The 25,827-nt window shown below is 43.4% G+C and overlaps 1 pseudogene; it reads right to left on the bottom strand.

The window, feature by feature from the left end:
- The window catches only part of LOC105517312, a 73,927-nt pseudogene that overhangs the window by 47,031 nt on the left and 1,069 nt on the right, over positions 1-25,827 (bottom strand).

The raw sequence follows: 25,827 nt of genomic DNA, 5'->3' as shown, positions 1-25,827 counted from the left end.
CGAGTAGCTGGGATTACACGCACGTGCCACCACGCCCGGCTAATTTTTCTTTTTTTTTTAGACGGACCCCCTCTCTGTCTCCCAGGCTGGAGTGCAGTGGCGCCTTCTCAGCTCACTGCGAGCTCCGCCTCCCGGATTCGCGCCATTCTCCTGCCTCAGCCTCCCGAGTAGCTGGGACTACAAGCGCCCGCCACCGCGCCCGGCTAATTTTTATGTATTTTTAGTAGAGACGGGGTTTCACAGTGTTAGCCAGGATGGTCTCGATCTCCTGACCTCATGATCCGCCCGCCTCGGCCTCCCAAAGTGCTAAGATTATAGGCGTGAGCCACCGCGCCCGGCCCAGTGTGCTCTTTTAGTTTTGCTTTTAGTTTAGCCATCCATAGGCGGCTTGTGTTCGTCAGCTCAGTTAGACCCCTGCCTTATTGCAAGGACAGAAGGCTTTCTGTATCACCAGGTTCTTGCCTTGGTACGCCAAAGAATCGGATCACATGTGGACTTGGAGAATGAGAGGAAGGTTCTACTGAGTGGAAGTAGCTCTTAGCAGATGGGGGAGCCAGAAAGGAGATAGTATTCCGCTGGAGTCGGGCTGCTTGGCTGCCGGAGCCCTCCTCCCACTGCCCCAGCAAAACACTGCGTTGTTCTGCCAGTCAGTGGCCTGCCGGCATGGTGGTGCCTATGAGTGCCTTCCGCCACCAACGCACTCCTCCTGACTTCCAGCTGCTTCTGTCTCTGCCTTGCTAGGGTCTTGGGTTTTTATAGGCACAGGATAGGGGCATGGCAGGCCACCGTGGTCTTGGAAAATGCAACATTTGGGCAGGAAATACCTGTCCTCACCTAGGTCTGTGGGGATGGAGCCCTAGCCAGGAACCACGCCCACCTCTACCCGGCACTTCCCTTCTCCCTTGCCTATCATTTAAAGGGACCACACCCTTCCCTTTCCAGCACTCCTGTATCTAACCAGGAAGTGTACATGGATGCAATACTATTAACTAAACTACAGCCCTTATTGGATTAACATTTAGCCATCTCTAAGTGCTTTTTTTTTTTTCTGCAGCCTTATCCTCCTGGCTTCAAACGATCCTCCCACCTCAGCCTTCTGAGTAGCTGGGATTACAAGTGTGCAGCACCATGACTGGCTAATTTTTGTATTTTTTTTGTAGAGATGGTCTCTACATGTTGCCCTGGCTGGTCTCAAACTCCTGACCTCAAGCAATCCTCCTGCCTTCACCTCCCAAAGTTTTGGGATTACAGGCATGAGCCACCATGCCTAGCCGCTGTGCTAGCCTCTAAGTGCTTTTTAATTCACTAATTAATAATTACAGCAATCATAGGCAGTAAATACTACCATCACCCCCATTTTATAGATGCAGGAACTGAGACCAGAACAGTTATATAACTTGCCAAAGAGTCAGCTTGCAGTGGCATGATGAGGATTGCAAATCCAGGCAGCCCGACTGTACGGGATTTGCTCCCCACCGCTGTACTATCCCGCCTCTTAACGCTGCCCAACCTAGCCAGAACGTGTTTTCTTCTTCAAACCCAAACAAACTACCATAACTCTATAATAAATGGCCAGGGAGCTGTTAGAAAAAGTTGTAACACTTGGCTGACATCTTTAAAGCCAAAACTTTTGCTTCCAAAATCAAAGTTTGTTTCAATGGCAGAGGCTTCCCGAAGGAAATGACTATTTCAATCACTGTTCATGAAACAATATTCTTTGGGCTAACAAAGGGTGACATTTCAAACATTTCCCTCTGGTTGAAAATAACTGCAGTTGAAATATTTTGACTCTCAAAAGGAAGTTTCTTTGTGAGAAACAGCAAGAAATGCAGGTGCGCAGTTAAGGCACACCCAAAACAAAGGCCTCTGAAAATGCAGGGCTTCCTCTCCAAATCCTACAGTGTTTCCAACTGTCTCATCCCCACTGAAGGAGATAAGAACATGCCGTCCCCCAAAATATGCTGCCCTGGCATATTGACTATTTTGAGTGAAAAGCATTTGAAAAACAGCAGGTGCAAGAAGATCATTCTGACATTCCTTCTGTTTCTTAAAAGCAGGAGATGAAATTCCCATGTGAAAGATGCCTCCCCTATACTAAAAGGAAAGTAACAGTCTTATTCTCAAGAATGGAAGCTTTAGAGGAGAGAATTCTGTACAGACTTTGTTAAAATAACTTATCTTTTTTAGCCTCCCCACTGAATTTAGTTACTTTTTCACAACTCTACTACTCTGTCTAATTCAGTATGTAAGTGTTCAACTCTAGCTGTGTCTTTGGGTCTTCAATTCTTTATGAAGGCTCCCATGCCATGGAAAACGTGTACTAAATATACTTATATTCTTTTATCCTGTGGATCTGTCTTATGTCACTTTAATTCTCAGGCCCAGCTGAAAAACCTTAAAAGGGTAGGGGTAAAATTCTGCCTCCCCTACACCATACAACTCTAAGCCACATGAAATCTGCAACACATGCACATTAATCTGCTTAATGCTGGAAAATACCAATCCCAGAGGAGAGAGAAATAGAAAAGAAAAATCAAACAAGGAAAAACACCTTTTTGCCTAACCATGCATTTGTGGCATGTATACATGTTACCAAAGTGCTGCAGTGACCTAAATGACCAAAGAGCCCCACTTCTCCACGGCTGATATGTGTCACTACTATGTGCATCCTAAAGCCAGCTCAATCACCACAATGAGGATTCTCTTTTCTAAGGCATTACCACTCTCTTTAACATTTTATGAATCCATTTGTGGCACAATCATTTGAGATTATAATTTGGCCTTGCTCTCCCATAGATTGATCCCTGCTCTGATTTTAAGTGGGTAGCCAGGCCCTTTGGAATTGCTTGCCTTTGAGATTTTGCAGTACAGAAAGCTAAAGAGCTTCAAGTCCATGTCTCCTTCGTTGCTGGTGGCAGTAGGGTAAGGGGAATGGGACAAATGTAATAAAGAGATGTGTCCTACTTGAAGAGGGGAACAAGAGTGACAAGGGGTGTTGCTGAACCATACTGAGTCTATTTGCTCATGCATAATGGAAAGCCACACACTGGAGCACTTTTGCAGAGATTTCTGTAGAGAAAGGTATATTGCAAGACCAGCCTTGAAGCAGTATATTTAAGGGAAAGATTCTGAGAAGGAGCTTTGGGGTTGGTTAGTGATTGGCAGCAAAGGAGAGGGATTTTGGAAAGGCCCTTGAACATGTATAGTTGTGTCTTCCAGCTTCTTCATGAGTCACACACGCAAATTCAGGGTGAGTTGGTATGAAATATGCAGTGGAAATTTTGGCTGTGATGTCAAAAGTCACCCATTGGGCAAGTAAGTGTATTCTGGGAAGACTTTAGTCAGCCATATTGGTTCCAGTTTCAGCCAGTGAGCCAGTTATTGTTGCAACTGTAATCAAGCTGTTTCCTTATGTGCCACCTTGTAAGTCAAGCTTAGGGTTTCTGGTCAGTGACCAATTTATTTTCTTTTCTTTCAGTTTTTTTTTTTTTTTTGAGATGAAGTCTTGCTCTGTCACCCAGACTGGAGTGCAGTGGCACGATCTTGGCTCACTGCAACCTCTGCCTCCTGGATTCTAGCCATTCTCCTGCCTCAGCCTCCTGAGTAGCTGGGATTACAGGATGCACCACCACACCCGCCTAATTTTTGTATTTTTAGTAGAGACAGGGTTTACCACATTGGCCAGGCTGGTCTCGAACTCCTGACCTCAAGTGATCCACCCGCCTCGGCCTCCCAAAGTGTTAGGATTACCACCATGCTCAGCCAGTGACCAATTTCCTTAACTCTGTGGGGCACAGCTCCAGGGGCAGAAGATGTTACTGAAATGCCAGGCATCCCACTGCTTACTGCACAGAGTGCCAGGTGTCCCATTGCTTGCTGCACAGAAAGCCAGTCACTGAGACAAGTATTACCAGAGGAGAATGCTTGATTTGGGTGCTGTGGCCAAGGAGAATGGGAGGTCAGTCTCAAATTTGTCTCTTCAATCAACCAAAATTAGGAGTTTATAGAGCAAGGAAGGAATGTAACCATGTGTGGGAAAACAGGAATTAGGGAGAGTAAAAAAGAGTTGGTCAACAGACAGCAGGTGGTCTGTGAGGCAATCATGACTGGTGAGGGATCTTACTGTCCAGATGTGGTGATCTGGTAAGTTTCAGTTCTTTGATACTGTCTGGGAGGCTTGATAGTTGGTTTCCTGAGAAAGGAACTTGAATAAGACAAATGTAAATTCCTCATGTTTTAAGACTGGGAGGGTCCATTTCTACGTTTATTCCAAAGAAACCATAAACATCAGTTCCGTGGAACAATTGGTCTGGTTTCAAAGAGAGAATCCCCCAGCCTGCAATGGGAAGCCATGCATCTCTTTCTGGAAAGATCTAAAGAGAGGGATGGCTGTTGACATACCTAAGGGTGCTGAACTCCAGGCACTAAGGGCCTCAGGTTTTCCCAAGAGTCCCTTGCCCCAAATGTGGCATAGATGCAGCAGAGGCAGGAGCTGAAAGGGACTGTGCAAGCTGAGACACAGAGGTCTCGGAGTGACCAGTGGGGCAGGGGACTGGCAGCAAATCCCAGATGAGTCTTTAGTGCTAAAGGCTTTAAGAACCTTGTATGACCTGAGGCAGGTGGAGCACTGTCAGAGAGACTCAGTAATTTCTGAAATTTAACTTCCCACCAATTTCATAGGTGGGATTAATCCACGTTGACTTGAGGAGTACAAGGAAATGTATTCTTGAATATCTGCATTTGTGAACCAATAGTCATACTGAGTCTATATTCGTTTACTTGTTCATTTGGCAAATAATTACTGAGCTTCCACTATGTGTTGTACACAGTGGTCCCCCAGGCTTCCAGTGATCACACTGGAAGGAGTCCTTCCTAAACCAAGGAGAGGCCACTGCAGTACTGCTGATATAGGAGAAGGCCCCAGGACATCTTACGGGTAGCATTACAAATGACCCATGTTGCACTGATGCTCTTACACTGTTAAATTAAGTGCAGCGTAATGTGATGTAGAGGAGGAAAATTTTACCTCTACCTTCCTTAGGGCTTATCAGCTGAGCTTGAGAATTAAATGACATAATAAGAGAAAATCAACAGGAACAAAGCATACAACTTCATTCAATACAAGTTTACATTGCCCAGGTGCACTCATAAGGAAACGAAGACTCAAAGACACAGAGTTGAACACTTATATACTGAATTGAGCAGACGGTAGTAAAATGTAACAAGACAAAGGGGCTTGGGCTAGGGTAGTTAATTGGGTTGAGGAGTGACTAGGAAGATAAGAATTAGTCTAACAAGTACAGATTTCCCCTGCCTCGACTTCCTATTCTTGATGACAAGAATGATTCTTTCTTTCTGGTATGAGGAAGATATCTTTCACATGACAATTTCATCTCCTCCTTTTAAGAAACAGAAGGAAAGTCAGAGGGATTTTTTTTAAGAGCCTTTAACTCAAAATAGTCAATATGCCAGGACAGTATATTTTGGGGGTGGCATGTTTGTACTCCTTTAGTGTCAAATTTCAAAACTGTACATCCAGAAATTTATTCCAAGGAAATAATCATGGATGCAATGATTTTGCTGGAAGAATATTCATCTTGGTGTTATTCATCTTAGCAAAATCCTGGAAACACCCAAAATAGGTTAAATATCTTACAGTATATCTATTCACTGGAGCACTATGCAGGCATCAAGAATGATATTGTACAGATGGGCACAGTGGCTCATGCCTGTAATCCCAGCGCTTTGGGAGGCTAAGGCAGGAGGATCACTTGAGGCCAGGAGTTCAAGACCAGCCTGGGCAATAAAGATTGATCCTATCTCTATAAAAACTAAAACAAAATAAATTACCCAGGCAAGGTGGTGCATCCCTGTAGTCCCAGCTACTTGAGAGGCTGAGGCAAGAGGATCACTTGAGACCAGGAGTTACAGGTTACAGTGAGCTGTGATCACATCAGTGCACTCCATCCAGAGTGACATAGCAAGATTCTATCTCTTTTAAAAAAGTGAGTATGTCCCGGTGTGGTGGCTCACGCCTGTAATCCCAGCACTTTGGGAGGCCGAGGTGGATGGATCATTTGAGGTCAGGAGTTCTAGACCAGCCTGGCCAACATGGTGAAACCCCATCTCTAATAAACACACACACACACACACACACAAATTAGCCAGGAGGCACCTATAATCCCAGCTACTCAGAAGGCTGAGGCTGGAGAATCACTTAACCTGGGAGGCTAGAAGTTGCAGTGAGCCGAGATTGCAGCATTGCACTCCAGCCTGGGTGACAAGAGCGAGACTCCATCTAAAAATAAATAAATAAATAAATAAAATTGTATATGTTACTTTTACAATTAAAAATAAAACATTCAAGAAAAATACTTTAGAAGAACATTTGATAACATAGAAAGGCATGAACAGTATACCATTAAGTTTTTAAAATCATAAAACTCTGAGCAAATATCACATTTTTATAAAAATGATATAGATAAGTATATGTGTACATAGGTGTATACATGAGATGCTGGGGGATTAGCATAATATGCAAAAAAGAAAACAAAATGGTGATTTCTGCCAGGGTTACATCTGTGGGCCTTAACCACTTTTGCCTTTCTGAGTCCCTTCCTATATAAAAAAATGTAGAAAATTATATTTGATGACTGCATTGGTATAAAGATGAACATAACACAGGCTAGGTTTACTATTATATATTCATTATTATTACATGTACTTTTTTCTTCTCAAGAGAAATTAAAATTAAAACATCTGTGGGCCCTGAGTGCTTCCTGTGCCTATTGGGTAGGTCAGTCCTGATTTCTGAGTGCTAAGATTGCCTGCTTTTTATGTTCTTCTATTTGCCTATCTGCATTTTCTAATTTTCAGTACCTAAGACTTATTCTTTTGCTACAAATGAAAAGCTATTTGAACAAAGAAATTTGTAAGCATAAATAAATGCTCCATTTTATGCAAACGCCAACACACAAAATTGAAAGCAAATGCAGCGTCTAGGGTCAATGGCCTCTGGTGACTTTAAACATCCCATTGGACACAGTGTGACATCCATGGCACTGCTGGCTAGACTATCAGATGACTTCCTGCTGTAACCAACCAACAAGACAAAACTGCTGGTTTACAGAACAAAGTAGCTCTCTGGCTTTACTAGAAAGAATGGGTCCATACTCTGTCCTTCACATACAAAAATGACATCACCAACCCCCACTGGTGGATATACAGTGGAACCTCAAATGCTTTCCACTCTTTCTGCCCAGTAGGGCTCAGTCTTCAGAGCCACACAAATGAGTAAAACGCAAAAGAATTCCACACTGTCCTAGTACTATATAGATTTATAGTAAGTCTATTCTTCTGGTATACATTTTCCAACTTTCTTTTTCTTCTTCAAGGTTGTCTACTCTTCTCGGCTCTTTGTATTTCTATATGAGTTTCAGAAATTAGGTTGTCAATTTCAAAGATTTTAATAAAATCTGCTAGTACTTAGAAAAAGATTGTATTGAATCTAAAGATTCATTTGGAGAGAACTGACATCTTTGTAACCTTTTTTTTTTTTTTGAGATGAAGTCTTGCTCTGTTGCCCAGGCTGGAGTGCAGTGGCGTGATCTTGACTCACTGCGACCTCCACCTCCCAGGTTCAAGCGATTCTCTCACCTCAGCTTCCTGAGTAGCTGGGATTACAGGCAGGCACCACCACACTTGGCTGATTTTTGTATTTTTAGTAGAGACAGGGTTTCGCCATGTTGGCCAGGCTGATCTTGAACTCCTGACCTCAGGTGATCCGCCCACCTTGGTCTCCCAAAGTGCTGGGTTTACAGGTGTGAGCCACCGCGCCCGGACTTCTTTGCAGTCTTACGTCTTCCAATCCATGAACGTAGTCTAGCCCTCAATTTATTTAGATTTTAATTTATTTCAATAATTATATACCATTTTCAATGAAGAGGACTTGTACATGTTTTATTAGATTTATTCCTAGATATACGGGGTTTTTAGGCTCTTGTAATTAGCAAACATTAAATATATTAATTGAATGACAATGTCTAAGGAAAATATAAAATACTTTGCAAAATGTGAAACTTTTTACAAATTTAAGGTATTCTTTCTCACCACCTGCACTAAACACATCATTCTGGAAATCTATACACTCTTTTTAAAAAATGTTTTATTGATACATGATTTTTATACATATTTATGGGGTACATGTGATATTTAGTTACATGCATAGACTGTGTAATGATCAAGTTAGAGTATCTGAGGTGTCCATCACCTCAAGTATTTATCATTTCTGTGTGTTGGAAACATTTCAAGTCTTCTCTTCTAGCTATTTTGAAATATACTTTACAGTGTTGTTAACTACAGCCACCCTATTCTGCTATTGAATATTAGAACTTATTTCTTCTACTTAACTATGTGTTTGTACCCATTAACCAACTTCTGTTTATCTCCCTGCACCACCTTCCACCACACACACCCCTCCTAGACTCTGGGAGCTATCAGTTTTCTCTCTACCTCTACAAAATTAACTTTTTTTTTAGTCCCACATGTGAGTGACAACACGCAATATTTGTTTTTCTGTGCCTGGCTTATTTCACTTAATATTATGATCTCCAGCTCCATCCATGTTGCTGCAATGACATGATTTCATTCTTCTTATGGCTAAATAGTATTCCATTGTGTGTGTGTATATACACACACACACACACAACATTTTCCTTATCCTTTTGTCCAGTGATAGACACAGGTTGATTCCATATCTTTGCTATTGTGAACAGTGCTGAAATAAACAGGGGAATATGGCTATCCCTCTGATATGCTGATTTCTTTTCCTTTGGATAGATACCCAGTAGTGAGATTGCTGGATTGTGTGGTAGTTCTATTTTTAGGTTTTTGAGTCATGTCCATACTCTTTTCCAAAGAGGATGTACTGATTTACATTCCCGCCAACAGTGTATGACAGTTCCCTTTTCTCTGCATTCTCATCAGCATGTTATTTTTTGTCTGTATTATAACTTAAGCCATTCTAACTGGGGTAAAATCATATCTCATTGTGTGCACATCTCATTGATGTGCATTTCTCTGATGGTTGGTGATGTTGAGCATTTTTTCTTATACTTGTTGGCCATGTGTGTGTTTTCTTGTAGAAAATGTCTATTTATGTCCTTTGCCTACCTTTTTTAGCAGTGATATTTTGATTTTTACTGTTGAGTTTTTTTAATTCCTTGTATATTCTGGATATTATTTCCTGGTTAAATGAATAGTTTCCAAATATTTTCTCCCATTCAGCAGGTTGTCTCTTCACTCGGTTTTATTTCGTTTGCTGTGTAGAAGATTTTTAGTTTACAGCAGTCCCATTTGTCTGTTTTTTGATTTGTTGTCTGTGCTTTTGAGGCCTTAGCCATAAAATCTTTCCCTAGACCAATGTCCTGAAGTGTTTCCCCTGTATTTTCTTTTAGTGGTTTTAGAGTTTTGGGTCTACAATTTAAATCTTTACTTATCTTGAGTTAGTTCTTGTATATGGTAATAGTTAGGGATCAAGTTTTATTTTTTTGCATATGAATATCCAATTTTCCCAGGACCATTTATTGAAAAGGGTGTCCTTTACCCAATGTATATTCTTGGCACTTTTGCTGAAAATCAGTTGGCTATAAATATGTGAATTTATTTCTGGGTTCTCTATTCTGTTCCTTCAGTCTATGTGTCTGTTTTTATACCAGTACCATGCTGTTTTGGTTACTACAGACTTGTAATATATTTTGAGGTCAGATAATGTAATACCTCCAGCTTTGTACTTTTTGCTCAGAGTCACTTTGGCTATTTTAGCTCTTTTTTGGTTCCATACAAATTTTAGTTGCTTTTTCAATTTCTGTGAACAATAGCATTGGCATTTTGACAGAGATTGCTTTGAATCTGTAGATTGCTTTGGGCAGTATGATCATTTCAATAATATTTGTTCTTCTGATCCATCAGCTTGGGATGTCTTTCCATTTCTTTATGTTCTCATCAATTTCTTTCATCAATGTTTTATGGTTTTTCTTAGAGAGGTCTTTCCCTGCCTTGGTTAAATTTATTCTTAGGTATTTTACTTTTTTGTAGCTATTATAAATGGTATTTCCTTCTTGGTTTCTTTCTCAGCTGGTTCATTATTGGTATATAAAAATGCTACTGATTTTTTATGTCAATATTGCATCTTGTGACTTTACTGAATTTCTCAGCTCTAAGAGAGTTTTAGTGGAGTCTTTAGGTTTTTCTAGAATAAGATTATATCTGCAAGGAGGGACAATTTGACTTCCTATTTTCCAATTTGGAAACTTTTATTTCTTTCTCTTGCTTGATTGATCTGACTAGGACTTCCACTACTATGTTGAATAAGAGTGGTAAAAATGGGCATCCTTTTCTTATTCCAGTTCTTGGAGGAAAGGCTTTCAGCTTTTCTAGATTCAGTATGATGTTAGCTATGGGTTTGTCATATATGGCCTTTATTACATTGAGGTATGTTTCTTCTATGCCTTATTTGTTTAGAGTTTTTATCATAAAGAATTTTATCAAATGCTTTTTCTGCATCTACTGAGATGCTTATATGGTTTTGTCCTTCATTTTGTTGATACAATGTATCATGTTTATTCATTTGGGTATGTTGAACCATCCTTGCATCCTTAGGATAAATCCCATTTGGTCATAGTGTATTATCTTTTTGATATGCTGTTAGATTCGATTTGCTGGTATTTTGTTGAGTATTTTTACATCTACATTCATTAGGAACATTAGCCTATAGATTTCTTTTTTTGCTGTGTCTTTATCTGGTATTGGTATCAGGTTAACGCTGGCCTCATAGAATAAGTTAAGGAGAATCCCCTCTTCTTCAATTTTTAGTTACTCTTAGTTCTTTGAAAGTTTGGTGGAATTTGACAGTGAAGCCATCCAGTTCTGGATAGGAGATTTTTATTACTGATTCAATCTCATTACTCATTATTGGTCTGTTAGGGTTTTCTGTATCTTCCTTATTCAATCTTAGTATGTTGTATGTATATAGGAATTTATCCATTTCCTCTAGGTTTTTCAGTTTTTAGTTTACAGTTGTTCATAATAGCCTCTGATAAGTTTTTGTGTCCTTGTTGTATCAGTTTGCAATGTTTCTTTGTTCATTTCTGACTTTGTTTATTTGGGCCTTCTCCCTTCTTTTCTTGGTTAGCCTAGCTAGCATTTTATCAATTTTGTCTGTCTTTTTGAAAACCAAATTTCATTTCATTGATTTTTGTATTGCTTTTTGGTCTCTATTTCTGTTCTGATATTCATTATTTATATTCTTACACTAATTTGGGGTTTGTATTGTTCTTGATATTCTAGTTATTTGAGGTGCATTGTTACATTGTTAATTTTCAATCTCTCTACTTTTTTGATTTAGCCATTTATTGCTACAAACTTCCCTCTTTGCCTGCTTTTACTATATTTCATAGGTTTTTGTGTGTTATGTTTTTATTTTCATTTGTTTCAAGATTTTAAAAAATTTCCTCCTTAATTTCTTCCTTGACTCAGTGGCCACTCAAGAGCATGTTGTTTAATTTTCATGTGTTTGTACAGTTTCCAAAGTTCCTCTTGTTATTGATTTGTGGTTGTATTCCACTGTGGTCTGAGAAGATACTTTGTATAACTTTGATTTCTAAAAATTTGTTGAGACTTGTTTTCTGTTCTAACATATGTCCATCCTAGAGAATGTTCCATATGCTGATGAGAAGAATGTATTCTATAGTTGTTGGATGAAATGTTCTGTGTCGGTTAGGCTTATTTGATCTAAAGTGCAATTTAAATTCAACAATATCTTTATTTTCTGTCCTAGATGATCCATCTAATGCTGAGAGTGAGGTATTGAAGTCTCCAACTATCATTGAAGTAGAGTCTATCACTCCTTTTAGATTTTTAAATATTTGCTTTATATATCTGGGTGCTCCAGTGTTGGGTGCATATATTTTAAGAATTGTTATAACCTCCTGCTGAATTGATACCTTTATCATCCTACAATGGTCTTCTTTGTCTCTTTTTACTGTTTTTCACTTAAATATATTTTATCTCATAGAATTATAACTACTACTACTCCTCACTTTTGGTGTCCATTTCCATGGAATATTTTTCTTCATTCCTTTACTTTCTTTTTTTTTTGAGACGGAGTCTCGCTCTGTCGCCCAGGCTGGAGTGCAGTGGCCGGACCTCAGCTCACTGCAAGCTCCACCTCCCGGGTTTACCTCAGCCTCCCGAGTGGCTGGGACTACAGGCGCCTGCCACCTCGCCCGGCTAGTTTTTTGTATTTTTTTTAGTAGAGACGGGGTTTCACCATGTTAGCCAGGATGGTCTCGATCTCCTGACCTCATGATCCGCCCGTCTCGGCCTCCCAAAGTGCTGGGATTACAGGCTTGAGCCACCGCGCCCGGCCTCCTTTACTTTCAATCTATATGTGTATTTACAGGTGAGATGTGTTTCTTGTAAGCAGCATATAGTTGGGTCACGTTTTTTATCCATTTGGCCAGTTTATATCTTTTAAGTAGAAAGTTTGATCCATTTACTTTCAAGATTATTCTTGATATGTGAGGGCTCATTCTTGTCATTTTTTTTTTTAATTTTTCTTTTTTTTTTTGAGACGGAGTCTTGCTCTGTTGCCCAGACTGGAGTACAGTGGTGCCATCCTGGCTTACTGCAACCACTGCCTGCCGGATTCAAGCGAATCTCCTGCCTCAGCCTCCCGAGTGGCTGGGACTACAGACACATGCCACCCACCACATCTGGCTAATTTTTGTATTTTTAGTAGAGACAGGGTTTCATCACATTGGTCAGGCTGGTCATGAACTCCTGACCTCATGATCCACCTGCCTCACCCTTTCAAAGTGCTGGGATTACAGGCGTGAGCCACCATGCCCACCCCTTGTCACTTATTAATTGATTTCTGGTAGTGTTGTATATCCTTTGTGCCTTTTTTTCTCTCTCGTTTATTATTGTGGTTCAGTAGTTTTCCGAGTAGTAATATTTTAGTCATTTTTCTCCTTCATCGGTATGCTTGCTCTACCAGTAGGTTTCATACTTTCATGTGTCTTAATCATGATGATACTTATCATTTCACTTCCAGGTGTAGGACTCCCTCAAGCATTTCATTTCTTGTAGGGTCAATCTAGTGATGATTAATTCCCTCAGATTTTGCTTGTCTGGGAAAGACTTTATTTCTCCTTGGTTCATGAAGGATAACTTTGCTGGATATAGTATCATTCATTCAAATTGTTTTTTTCTTTTATGAACTTTCGATGTATTATCCTATTCTCTCTTGGCCTATCAGGTTTCTTCTAAGAAATTTGTTGTTAGTCTGATGAGGTTTCTCTTATAAGTGACTAGAAAGCTTTCCTCTTGCTGGTTTTAGAACTCTCTCCTTGTCTTTGAGTTCTGACAAGTTGATTGTAATGTGCCACAGAGAAGAACTTGTTGCATTTTATCTCTTTGGGGATGTCTGAGTTTCCTGTATCTGGATATCTAAGTATCTTGCTATACTTGAGAAGTTTTCAGGTATTGTTTTGTTAAATAGGTTTTCTATCCCTTTCGTGTTCTCTTTACCTTCTGGGACACTGAAAATTTAAATATTTGATCACTTTATGGTGTCCCATATGTCATGCATGCTTTGTTCATTCTTTTTTATTTCTTTTTAATTTTTGTCTGGCTTATTACAAAAGACCTATTTTCAGGTTCTGAAATTCTTTCTTCTGCTTAAGCTAATAGATTGTTGAAGGTTTCTAATGTATTTTGTATTTTATTTGATGAATTCTTTAGTTTCAGTATTTCTGTTTGGCTCTTTTTTTGAGGTCTCTTTGGAAAATTTCTCATTCATATCCTGAATTGGTTTTCTGATTTCTTTGAATGCTTTTCAGAATTATCTTTTATTTCACTCAGCTTCTTTAATATCATTAGTTTGAATTCTTTTTCCAGAATTTCATAAATTTATTTTTTTTTTCTTCTTTGAGACAGAGTCTTGCTCTATTACCCAGGCTGAAGTGCAGTGGCATGATCTTGGCTAACAGAAACCTCTGCCTCCCAGGCTCCAGCAATACTCCTGTCTCAGCCTTTCAAGTAACTGGGACCACAGGTGTGCACCACCACACTCTGCTAATTTTTTTGTAGAGACAAGGCTTCACCATGTTGCCCAGGCTAGTCTCGAACTCTTGAGCTCAAGCAATCTGCCCACCTCAACCTCCCAAAGTGCTAGCATCTTAGGCATGAGCCATGGCCCCTGGCCTAGGATTTCATAAATTTCTTTTTGACTGGAATTTGTTACTGGAGAACTATTGTATTCCTTTAAAGGTGTCATATTTCCTTACTTTTTTAATGTAGCTCAGGTCCTTAAGTTGATATCTGCACATCTGGTGTAACCATCACTTTTTCAAATTTTTTGAATTTGTTTTTGTAGGGAAGGTCTTTTTCCTGAAGATGTGTTCCTTGGGTAGGACATTTTGGCTTTGATTCTGGATACATGCAGTAGTATATTCTCCATGATTTATTTTTCTTTTGGCTATTAACAGCATCAGTGGTGTCTATGATTTCCTCAGTCACTTATGATTCAGTTGTTAGTGGAGCCTATGGTGAAGTTTGCTGGAAATGGAGTCCCCAGATGGGCCTCTCCTTGAGCCCCAGTGGTAGCAATGGTGGGCCACGCATGCCTATCCTTAGGCGTATGCTGCCACTGCTGTAAATGGATCCAGGTAGGCCAATTCTTGGGCCTCCAGGTGATTTGCTCAGATGCCAGTAGCAGCAGCAGTGGGCCAGGTGAGACAGTGGGTCCTTTTATCTGGTCACTGGGCATGATGTGGATGATGGCGTAGCACTGACATGACAAACCTCTGGCCTCTGAGCAGTCTGTGCTGGTGCTGGCAGTGGCTGTGATGGGCAGGCCAGTCCTCAGGCCTGCAGCAGTCTACACACTCTTGCAGGGCATCCAGAGGTTGCAGTAAGCCAAGATCACACCACTGCACTCCAGCCTGGGCAACAAAGCGAGACTCTATCTCGAAAAAAAAAAAGAAAAGAAAAATCTCCGTCTGACTTTTACCCAACAGCCACTAGATGGCCTCATGGGAAAAAAAAAAATACCAAAAACCACGTGATTCAATCAAAACCTATAGACTTGATACAAAGACTTAGTCAATCTATGAACTTCTGTTTTTGTTTTTGTTTTGAGATGGAGTTTTGCTCTTGTTGCCCAGGCTGGAGTGCAATGGCGCCATCTTGGCTCACTACAACCCCTACCACCCAGGTTCAAGTGATTCTCCTGCCTCAGCCTCCCGAGTAGCTGGGATTACAAGCATGCACCACCATACCTGGCTAATTTTTGTATTTTTAGTAGGAGACGGGCTTTCACCATGTTGGCCAGGCTGGTCTCAAACTCCTGACCTCAGGTGATCTGCCTGCCTCAGCCTCTCAAAGTGCTGGGATTACAAGCGTGAGCCACAGTGCCCGGCCAGAAACTGCCACTGAAAATTCTCCCACCGCTTGACCAGCCCTCATGTGGGCTAAGACCCTACTGAGGTTCTCTGCCTCCCTCCTGTCTTTACAGGAATCCCCAACTGCAGAACAGATGAAGGCGAGACCTGGCTTCTTCCCGGGAATGGTTGCTGGCAATGGGACGCTCTCACTTTCAGCTGCCTCTGAGTTTGAATGGTGACTCACACCCCCTGTCTGAGCCCAGCCTCGCTTTCACCCTCCTCTACCTGCCAAGCCCTGCCTGTCCCAGACACCACCGGGTTCTCATTTCCTTCCTTTTTCCACCAGTCTGAAGAAGAAAATGGCCAAGAATGAAGTCCTCAGGACATTAAGATGACATACAGAACACAAAAAGGAGAAAGATTTTGCTGTTATTCACCCCCACATCATTCCATTAAGTTTCTTCGATCTCTTCTTCATCCATGTAGCAATAATCCTGGGGGTAGGAACCAGCAATCCAAGTCCTCCAAATGATTTAGCAGTTCTCCAAGGATTATCTGACTCCATAAGGATTGACATTTATGGTTGTCTTTCTATTGACTAGGCTATTTTATAACTCTATAAAGACAGAAGTTTAGTTATAGAAAAACTGACAATAATACAAACTATTCTTATCCATAGATATACAAACGAATTTTGTCTAGTAGAGATACATGGAGTTTTAGAAAAGATAACCCCACTTCAATTTATAGTATATGAACCAGTTTTTGTCCATTGGCAAATTCAGCATTATTGGTCATATACATCTCTTTAAATTTACTTTTTTTTTTTTTTTTTTTGAGACGGAGTCTCACTCTGTCACCCAGGCTGGAGTGCAGTGGCGCAATCTCGGCTCATTGCAAGCTCCACCTCCTGGGTTCACGCCATTCTCCTGCCTCAGCCTCCCAAGTAGTCGGGACTACAGGCGACCGCCATCACGCCCGGCTAATGTTTTGTATTTTTAGTAGAGACGGGGTTTCACTGTGTTAGCCAGGATGGTCTCGATCTCCTGACCTCATGATCCACCCACCTCAGCCTCCCAAAGTGCTGGGATTACAGGTGTGAGCCACCGCACCCAGCCTAAATTTACTTTTAACTGGATTTAACCATTTTCTGGCTCCCTCATTAATTAAGGAGTTAAATAAATAAAATCTTCAACACAAGTTCATTTTATACTTGTATGACAGCCATAATTTTACTTCTTTGAAAATTATACTTTAACATAGCGATTCTCAGAGTGAAGTCCCAGACAGGCTGCAGCATCACCCGGGAGCTTGTTTGAAATGCAAGTTCTCGGTCGGGCACAATGGCTCATGCCTATAATCCCAGCACTTTGGGAGGCCAAGGCGGAAGAATAACGAGGTCAGGAGTTCGAGACCAGTCTGACCAACATAGTAAAACCCCATCTCTACTAAAAATACAAAAATCAGCTGGGTGTTGTGGCGCGTGCCTGTAATCCCAGCCACGGGGAGGCTGAGGCAGGAGAATGGCTTGAATCCAGGAGTCGGAGGCTGCAGTGAGCTGAGATGGTGCCACTGTACTCCAGCCTGGGTGACAAGAGCGAGACTCTGTCTCAAAAAAAAAAAAAAAAAAAAAAAAGAAACAGTAAAAGAAAAGAAAAAGAAATGCAAGTTATCAGACCTCGCTCAAATCTGCTGAGTAGGAAACTCTCGGGGCAGGGCCCAGCCATCTGTGCTGTAAGGAGCCCCCCAGGTTCTTCTGAGGCACACTCAGGTTTGAGAAGCCCTGCTTTATCCAACCCATAAACACTAACAAGATGCTACTTTAGTCCCGACTCAAGAAAACCTGGAACCTGACCATCTTTGTTGTCCCTAACCCAGCCTGCCTGTGATGAATATTCACAGGCCACTCTTCTCTCTCATCTCCAGGGACTATCTCAGTGGTCCCATCACTTGTTCCCTGTCTTTCCCCACAGCAGTAAGGGAGTGAGCAAGAGTGCTCTGTGAGCTGGATAAAACAGGATTGTCAAGGTTTCCTTCAGGGGGTTCACCTAGGGCCTGTTTGCACCTGCAGGTCTGACCCTGTGGAGCTAAACCGCCCACAAGCTTCGTAACTAATGTTCCCAAAGCAGGGAGCATCTGGCCATGACCCCAGAGGGAAGGGATGAGGACAGAGGTAAAAACAATCTCAGGACCCAGCCTCAGATGTTACGTTTCTTCTCTCTTCCTGCAGTAATAGAGCGTTATTTCACTGCTGGCAGATGCAGAATCACAAGCTCATTGTGCACTGGGCTGAAGCACATATGCCACCCATTTGTCTTGCAGTCTGGCTGGGCGCTCTGCCCTGTTCATGGGAAGCCTTCCCTGATTGCTGAATGCCAAGCAGGCTGGATAATCACCCCTCAACAGGGAGAGGATCCACCAGAAACACTGTCTGCCCTTTCCCAGCACAACTGATGGGTAGGAAGGGCACTCTTGTCCCCCTTCACCCCACCCCCACCAAGCCAGCTGGAGCTGCCTGCTGCCTGTGTTCTCCTGGGAGCATCTCACAGGGGTACATGGAGCCCCGTGGGCAGCATCATGGGGAAAGGGCATTCTTGGGAGGTAGCAGAGCACAGTGGTGAAGAGAGGAGGCTCAGCAAGGTTGGGATTCAAGTCCTGCTTCCTCCCCTACTTAGCAAGGTTGTGAATTGAGCGCGTTTCTTCCCTCTCCTAACCTTCATTTCCTCCAGAATGGGGATGACAAGGACACCTTCCTCTAGGGGTGCTATGCAAAGCTCTTAACACAGAGTCAACCCCCAAGTGAGTGTCTGCAGTTGGTGGTAGCTGTTGATGATAACATAGATATCCTAAAGAGCGCCCTGGAAGGAGAGTAGATGAAGGACAGAAAATAGGCATTAAACACAAGCTGAACACAAAGGCCACAAAGGAGCTGGGTACTGAGGAAACTCGCAGTGGATGAGAAGCCCCCAGCCCGCATTGCCGCCCACTGGCAACCGTACGTAGCTGTAATTTGCTTTGTAAGTTGATGCACTCAACCACAGGACAAATGGGAAGACCAAACTGGAAAATCTAAGTGGACACACTTTGTCAAATGGAAAAATGCTAGACAAATGCGTGTTTTCTTCCCTTTTTTGTTTGCCAAAATCCTTGTTTACCAAATCTTTATAAGCCTAGGTTGAAGGTCCTTTCTTACCTAAAACCGGTGGTTCCCAACTGGGAGTGAGTGTCACAATGGGAAAGATTGCCACTGGCATCTAGTGGGCACAGGGCCTGGATGCCACTAGCCGTCCTATAGTGCACAGGACAGGCCCTCCAACAAAGAAGTGTGCAGCCTTAAATATCAACAGTGCTTAAAGCCAAACACAGTTGCCTAGATTAGAACAAATCACTCACTCCGTGCTCCTCACACACCTTGCTGAAGCCTGGGTTGGAGCCGTGGCCTGAGTCTGCCAGGTCTTGTGATTAGCTGGTGGCACAGGAGGGACGCAGCTTCTGAACGTGCTCAGCCACTCACTGGCCATGACAGAGGAACAGTTGTTTAGCTTCTCTCAGGCCATTTCCTCATCTGCAAAATGGAAAATAGAATCCCCATTTGCAGGATTATGGTAAGGGTTACATAAAATACTATATGTAGAGCCCCTGGCACATGGTAAGGGTTCAAAAAATTATTGGGATGTGTCATCTTTGACACAACCTCAGGCGGCCATAGCAATGTCTTACATGTCTGCATCTCCTGCAGCAACTTAGGCTACACCATGCATATAGTATAGGCACTCAGAAACTGTTGTCGCATTATAGTGAAGTCTCCCCTGAGAACCAAGCCTCAAGAAATAAACCCAGCCCACCTCATGGACCTATAGACTTGCATCTTGTAAATGGTTTTGATCTAGTCTTCAGGATGCACCTGCATCTCAGAATTCCCTCTGTTTCTCCCTGTCTCCAATCCTGGGTCCTATCCATTGAACAGGGAGGCTGAGATCAGACTTTGATTCTTTCGGGGACACCCAGAACCTTGACCACAGTTTGAGAACAACTATCACAGCCTGGACACTCCTGGCTGACTGACTCAATCACCGATCGCTCCCCCACTCTCCAAACGCCTGCTGCAGTGCACGGAGAAAAACGTTGGGGGAAACACCATATTTTCTAACAATGGGAGGGATACAAGTCTGGATGAGTGTGCTTTGCCTGGAAAAGAGAGTGGCCATCACCCAGTCCTTCAGGTTGAAGAACTTTTCCAAATACACACCCCATCCACAACCACCCACTGACACACACAGCTTGGCCACACCCTGAAACAAAAGTGGGAAGACCTTCTCTCTCTCTTAATGTGGAAAGATCTTCTTTCTCCCTTTTGTCACTGCAGTGCTTTCAGGGGCTCACCTACTACCAGCTTCTTCCCTGCTAGTGGACACATCAAGGAAGGCAGACTGCGTCAGGAATGAGGACAGCCCTGAGTTCAATTGTAATCCCACCACCAGCTGGCTGTGTAATCCTAAATCCTGTCACTTCTCTGAGCCTCAGTATTTTTTTTTTTTTGAGACGGAGTCTCGCTCTGTCGCCCAGGCTGGAGTGCAGTGGCCGGATCTCGGCTCACTGCAAGCTCCGCCTCCCGGATTTAGGCCATTCTCCTGCCTCAGCCTCCCGAGTAGCTGGGACTACAGGCGCCCGCCATCTCGCCCGGCTAGTTTTTTTTTTTTGTATTTTTTAGTAGAGACGGGGTTTCACCGTGTTAGCCCGGATGATCTCAATCTCCTGACCTCGTGATCCGCCCGTCTCAGCCTCCCAAAGTGCTGGGATTACAGGCTTGAGCCACCGCGCCCGGCCGAGCCTCAGTATTTTATCTGTGAAATGAGAGACAAGAAAATCTTGAAGGATCTTTCGAGCTGTGCTACTCTGCACTCTTTCTACCACCAGTCGTGGCTTTGCTCCCACATGGACCTGCTGAATGCGACGCAGACAAGCCCTGATCCATTCCAAGACCAGCCCTTGCTGCTTGTCAAGGCCTGGATCTCCTACTACTGTATAAGGTAGCCCCCAGAGAATGGCAGGGGTGAGATCTCTCTGTCAGAGTTCTTTGGCATGGACACAATGAGTCCTGGCCCTTCCGAGGCCCTGGAGGCCAGGCCAGGCTGCCCAGGAAGTATCAGGCAGGGATCAGATTGCAAAGATACATGGCAACACAGACACTCTGCCAGCCCACGGGAATCCAGGCCAAGAATAGATAATGCTTATATCAAGCATGCATCATCATTGCTAGGTGTCTTAGAGCTAACTGCTTCAGACGCCACATTGTTCTTAGCTGCTTCTTCCAAATCCCTCAGTAAAAGAAATCCAGGCATAACCATCAACTAAAAGAACTCGACTCCAAATCTGCTCATCTGTCTTATCCCCAAATCCCCCTTTCCTCCAGGCCCCTGGTACTGTCACTAAGCTCAGGTAACAATTGTCTGGATCATCTCTGGAGCTTCATGAGCACAAAGCTTTCTTTCCTATGTGAAGCCAGAGCAGAATGCTGCCATCTGCCAGCTGCCCCACGCTCTCAGCTGTGAGGTAGTTGCAGAGTGGTGTAGGGGAAAGAACAAGAACGCTTAAGTTATAATCTCAGCTGTGCCACCTTGAACAAATTACAATCCTTAATGGCTTTGAATCTCAGTTTGCCCACTTGTAAACTGATGTCAGCAATACCTACCCTGCAAGATTGACCTGGGGATTAAATGAAACTCTGCAGGTAAAGCACCTGACCTACACTAGGTGCTTAGTGAAGAGTAGCTCTTTTTATAGACTTTCACTCACCTGGCTGAATAATTTAGTTCCAGAAACAAAATGGACAGTTTGAGAAAGAAGTGATTTAAAATGAATCCCAAGCCAGAGGTCCTTTTGGCACTGTATTTGAAGTGAATTGGATTCGGTTTGGATTAGGGAAAAATAGACTTGTTCTCTAAGAATTTAGCAGTCAATTCAGACAGATGCCAAGTCCATGAAGAACTCTCTGATTTTGTCATGCGAACCCCACAGCAGAAGTCAGACCCATGCAGATTCAGGTTTTCAGGTGACCTGAAGCAAATCGTTTCACTGGCCAGACTAGATTTCAGTGGTTCCAAGCCCAGCTACCATTCGCATTACCTGGAGAGCTTTTCTAAACTATGGGTACCAAGCCTGACTCCAAACCAGTTTCATCAGGATTTCTGCAGGGTGCAGACTGAGTATCAAGAATTTTAAGAGCCTCTGGGGTGATCCTAATGTAAGCTCCACTGGACCAGAAGTGCTCCAAGATCCCTCCCAGGTATCCCTGGTGCCTACAACCATGTCAGATTCAGAGTAGACAGTATATGTTTATTGAGTAAATGAATGAAGATTCTGACTCACCTTTTTGCTGTTTTCATGTTCATAATTTATGAGGTAAAAGAAGAAAAGAAAAAGAGTTTAATCCCAAGAAAGAATCACAGAGCAGAACTGTCCAATAGAAATTTCTGCAGTGGGCCAGGCACGGTGGCTCACGCTTGTAATCCCAGCACTTTGGGAGGCCGAGGCGGGTGAATCACGAGGTCAGGAGTTCAAGACCAGCCTAGCCAATATGGTAAACTCTTGTCTGTACTAAAAACTACAAAAAATTAGCTGGGCGCAGTGGCAAGCACCTGTAATCCCAGCTACTGGGGAGGCTGAGGCAGGAGAATCGCTTGAACCTAAGTGGCAGGGGTTGCAATGAGCCGAGATCATACCACTGCACTGCAGCCTAGGCAACAGGGTGAGCCTCCGTCTCAAAAAAATTTAAAAAAAGAAATTTCTGCAATGATGGACATGTTCTATAATCTGTACTATTCATTACAGTATCCATGAGCCATAATGGCTACTGAGTACTTGAAATATGGCTAGTGTGATTGGAGGAACTGAACTTTTAATTCTATTTAATGTTAATTAAATTCGAATTTAAATAGACACACATGATTTCTGGCTACCATACTGAACGGTGCAGAACATCTACCTTTTATAAACACATCTATACCTGTGTGCCTCCATGCCCCTTTTTTACTAACAGCACCCCATTTACCCTTAGGGCAGTCCTTCTCCCCCAACCACCTGTAGTCTTGGCTAATGAAATTGCCCCATCCTCCTCTAGCCAAGGAGTAGGCCAAGGATCCCAGCTAAGTCAACAGACTCTTCTCTATGGAAATTTCACTCTAGCTTCTGTGTCACAAGAACAGAAAATGAGTCAGAGCAGATTAATATGAGTGTTGATGCGCTAAGACAACGTGCGTTCGTTTGCAGACCATTAGTCCAGAGTTTGACGATAACAAAAGTGATACATGATGTGAGTTAGGCATCATTATCATCATCCTTGTCATCATCAAAGTGACTTGTACCCAGCAGCTCGAATGTGCCTGCTCCTGTACTAGGTATGTAATTTGCCTAGCTTCTCTTATGCATCCTGTCTTCATCTGTAAAATGGAAATCATACTCGTTCTAACTCTTCCACGGTTTTTGTGGAGACAGCAAAAGGAATAATTGTCATGAGGGCCGGGCGTGGTGGCTCATGCCTGTAATCCCAGCAATTTGGGAGGCCGAGGCAGGTGGATCACTTGAGGTGAGGAGTTGGAGACCAGCCTGGCCAACAGGGTGAAACCCCATCTCTACTAAAAATACAAAAATTAGACAGGCATGGTGGCGGGCACCTGTAATCCCAGTTACTCAGGAGACTGAGGCAGAGAATCGCTTGAACCTGGGAGGCAGAGACTGCAGTGAGAAGAGATCGAGCCACTGCACTCCAGTCTGGGTGACAGGGCGAGACTCAAGAAAAAAAAAAAAAAAAAAGAAAAGAAAAAGAAATAACGGTCATGAAAGCTTTGAGCCAAATAAAGAGTTACTCAAGTGTCTGCTGGAGGAGTTGTTCCCAAGGCATAGGTGTGGGGAGTCATGGGAGTGTTTGATGAAGGACTCAGGATCTGAGACCAGTTCACAAGCTGTGCCGCACCAGGTAAGTCACTTGTTCTCTCTGGGCTTTTGGCTTAGATAAGACTGGGTTATACACATCTCTTTCCAGTTTCACCATTTTCTAATCTATTTGCAAGCCCCCTTGCCTGACACATATCCTCTTCCACTTCTATGCACACATGCCAGAAACTTCTCTAGCCTAGTCCATGCTGACCTTGTACCCAACTCATTTCTTCTTTTCCCAGTTCCCTACCTGACTGAGAAGTTTCTCTGGGTATGCACTCCCACAGCTTCCTGAATAACCCTCTGGCAGAGCACCTTATGGAAATCACGCTTAACTATCTCCTCCACTAGTAGACCATAAGTCCAACTAGGGCAAAGGCCATGTCCCTCTTATTCACCACTGCTTCTCCAGTGCGCAGTACAGAGCCAAACACATAGAAGATGTTCTATGAATACTCACTCTTTGAATGAATACCCTACATCTATTGTATTTGTCATTTCAGAAAACACATGGTGTTATCTAATGCTGCGTAACAAGTTAGTCCAAAACTTAACAGCTTAAAACAAGAATAGTCACTTATCCTTTCTCAATTTCTGTGGGAGAGAAAGTCAGACAGGGCACAGCAGGGCTGGTTGTTCTCTGCTCCATGTCTGGAACCTAAACCCTAAGACTCAAAGGCTGAGGACTGAAAAGATCTGAAGTCTCAGTTCACCACGATCTGGTGATTGGCTCTGGCTGTTGGTTGAGAGCCCAGCAGCAGTTGTCAGCCAGAACACACTCATGTGGCCTCACCATGTGGCTTGGGCTTCTTCAAAACATGCGGGCTGGTTTCTTCTGAGAAACCAAGAAGAAGCTGTCTCCTTTTTATGACCCAGTCTTAAGAGTCATACAGCTTCACTTCCATTACATTCTATTCATTAGAAACCAGTCACCAGGTACATTCCACATTCAGGAGGAAAGGAATTAGATATCATCTTTTGAAAAGAATGGTCAAGAGCATGCAAGCCAATTTTAAAACCAGCACCACTTGGCTAACACAAGAAGCAATGTATACAGTGAAAAACAAGTGTCTGAAGAAGTAAGACTTCTGTTCACATTCTAGCTCTGCCACTTACTAGCTGCGTGAGTTTTGGGAAATTACCCTCTGAGACTTGGTTTATACAATACAGGGTGACAGTTGTTGATCTCTAGTGACTTTTCTATGCTTGGAGTCTTCTTGCTTCAGTGAGTTTAAGAAGATCCAGGCTGAATTAACTTTCTTGGAGTCTTGTGATCCTTCCCATCACTGATAACCCTTGGTTTCTGACCCTGGAGGTAGTAAGAGGTTGCTACAGGAGCACAGGAGGTACCCAGAAAGTTCAGAGACCAGGGACAGCTTTAGGGAACAGATGTGAAACCACTGAGGCCCTGGGGACTCTCTGAGGCCTTTAACCCAGCCCTTGTGTAGTAACCTCAGCTTGTCAAGAAATGCAATGACTCCACAACTAAGGAATCTGAATCTGCCCGCTAAGGCCAAGGAATCTGCATTCTCCCATAAGACTGTGATTCATGCTAACTACAGGTTAGGGAGAGGGAGAGCCCCTTAAAGCACACACTCGGCTGTCTTTTCCTAAAGTTCTTGGCTTAGCCTAGAGATAGTGCCTTTCCCACGGTTTACAACCCTATCGCATGAGGGAGGCGGAGGGTACGTTCAGTGTCCAATGCTCAGGGGCCACGCACCACAGCCGATTGTACTTTCACCTTCCTCTAGGCCAGCCGACCCTCCCCATGCATTGCCTCCCACGCCCACGTCGCAGTCCCACCCTGGTCCGCGGGGTCCGGAGCGTCCAAAGCCCAGTCTAGGCAGACGGTCTAGGGGCGAACTCTGCGCATCCCATTCCCACCAGTGCAGGCAATCGGATAAAACAGGGTGACTTTCATCCTTTTCGTTTCTAGAGGTAGTGACCCTCCTGTCTCAATCCCTAGATGTACTCCTGTAAGAACTGTGCTCGCTGGGAGGGACTCTGCACTCACTCACTGTGACCACCTCGGCAGAGATATGGGGAAACTGAGGCCTACAGAGGGAAGGGAACTGCTGAAGGTCCCAAAGCAACACAGGCACTGAATCTGGTCTAGAATCCCACTCTTCCAGGCCAGTGCTCTCGGTCCTACCCGCTGAGGGCCGCTGCGAGGAATCCTTCTCAAGAAATTCCCAACCGCAGGAATTCCTTTTGCACTAGGAATCTCCATGGATTTGCGCTCCGTTTGGCACGTTGAAAACTTCCTCTGCAGCTTTGCACCGGCTTCGCGGTGCCCTGACAGCTGGGTGAGGAGGGAGCGAATGCCCACCGGCGTCCTTGGGGTAACTTGGGCCAACTTGGGCCAAAGGGACCGCTGCGGGGGGTGGAGGACGGGGCGCGAAGGCGCTGGCCCTTTAAGGGGGGGACGGAGCGCATGCGCGGCGCG

Source organism: Colobus angolensis, unplaced genomic scaffold (assembly GCF_000951035.1).
Source record: "Colobus angolensis palliatus isolate OR3802 unplaced genomic scaffold, Cang.pa_1.0 Scaffold3, whole genome shotgun sequence".
Taxonomy (NCBI): domain Eukaryota; kingdom Metazoa; phylum Chordata; class Mammalia; order Primates; family Cercopithecidae; genus Colobus; species Colobus angolensis.
This window is presented reverse-complemented; position numbering and strand designations above follow the sequence as displayed.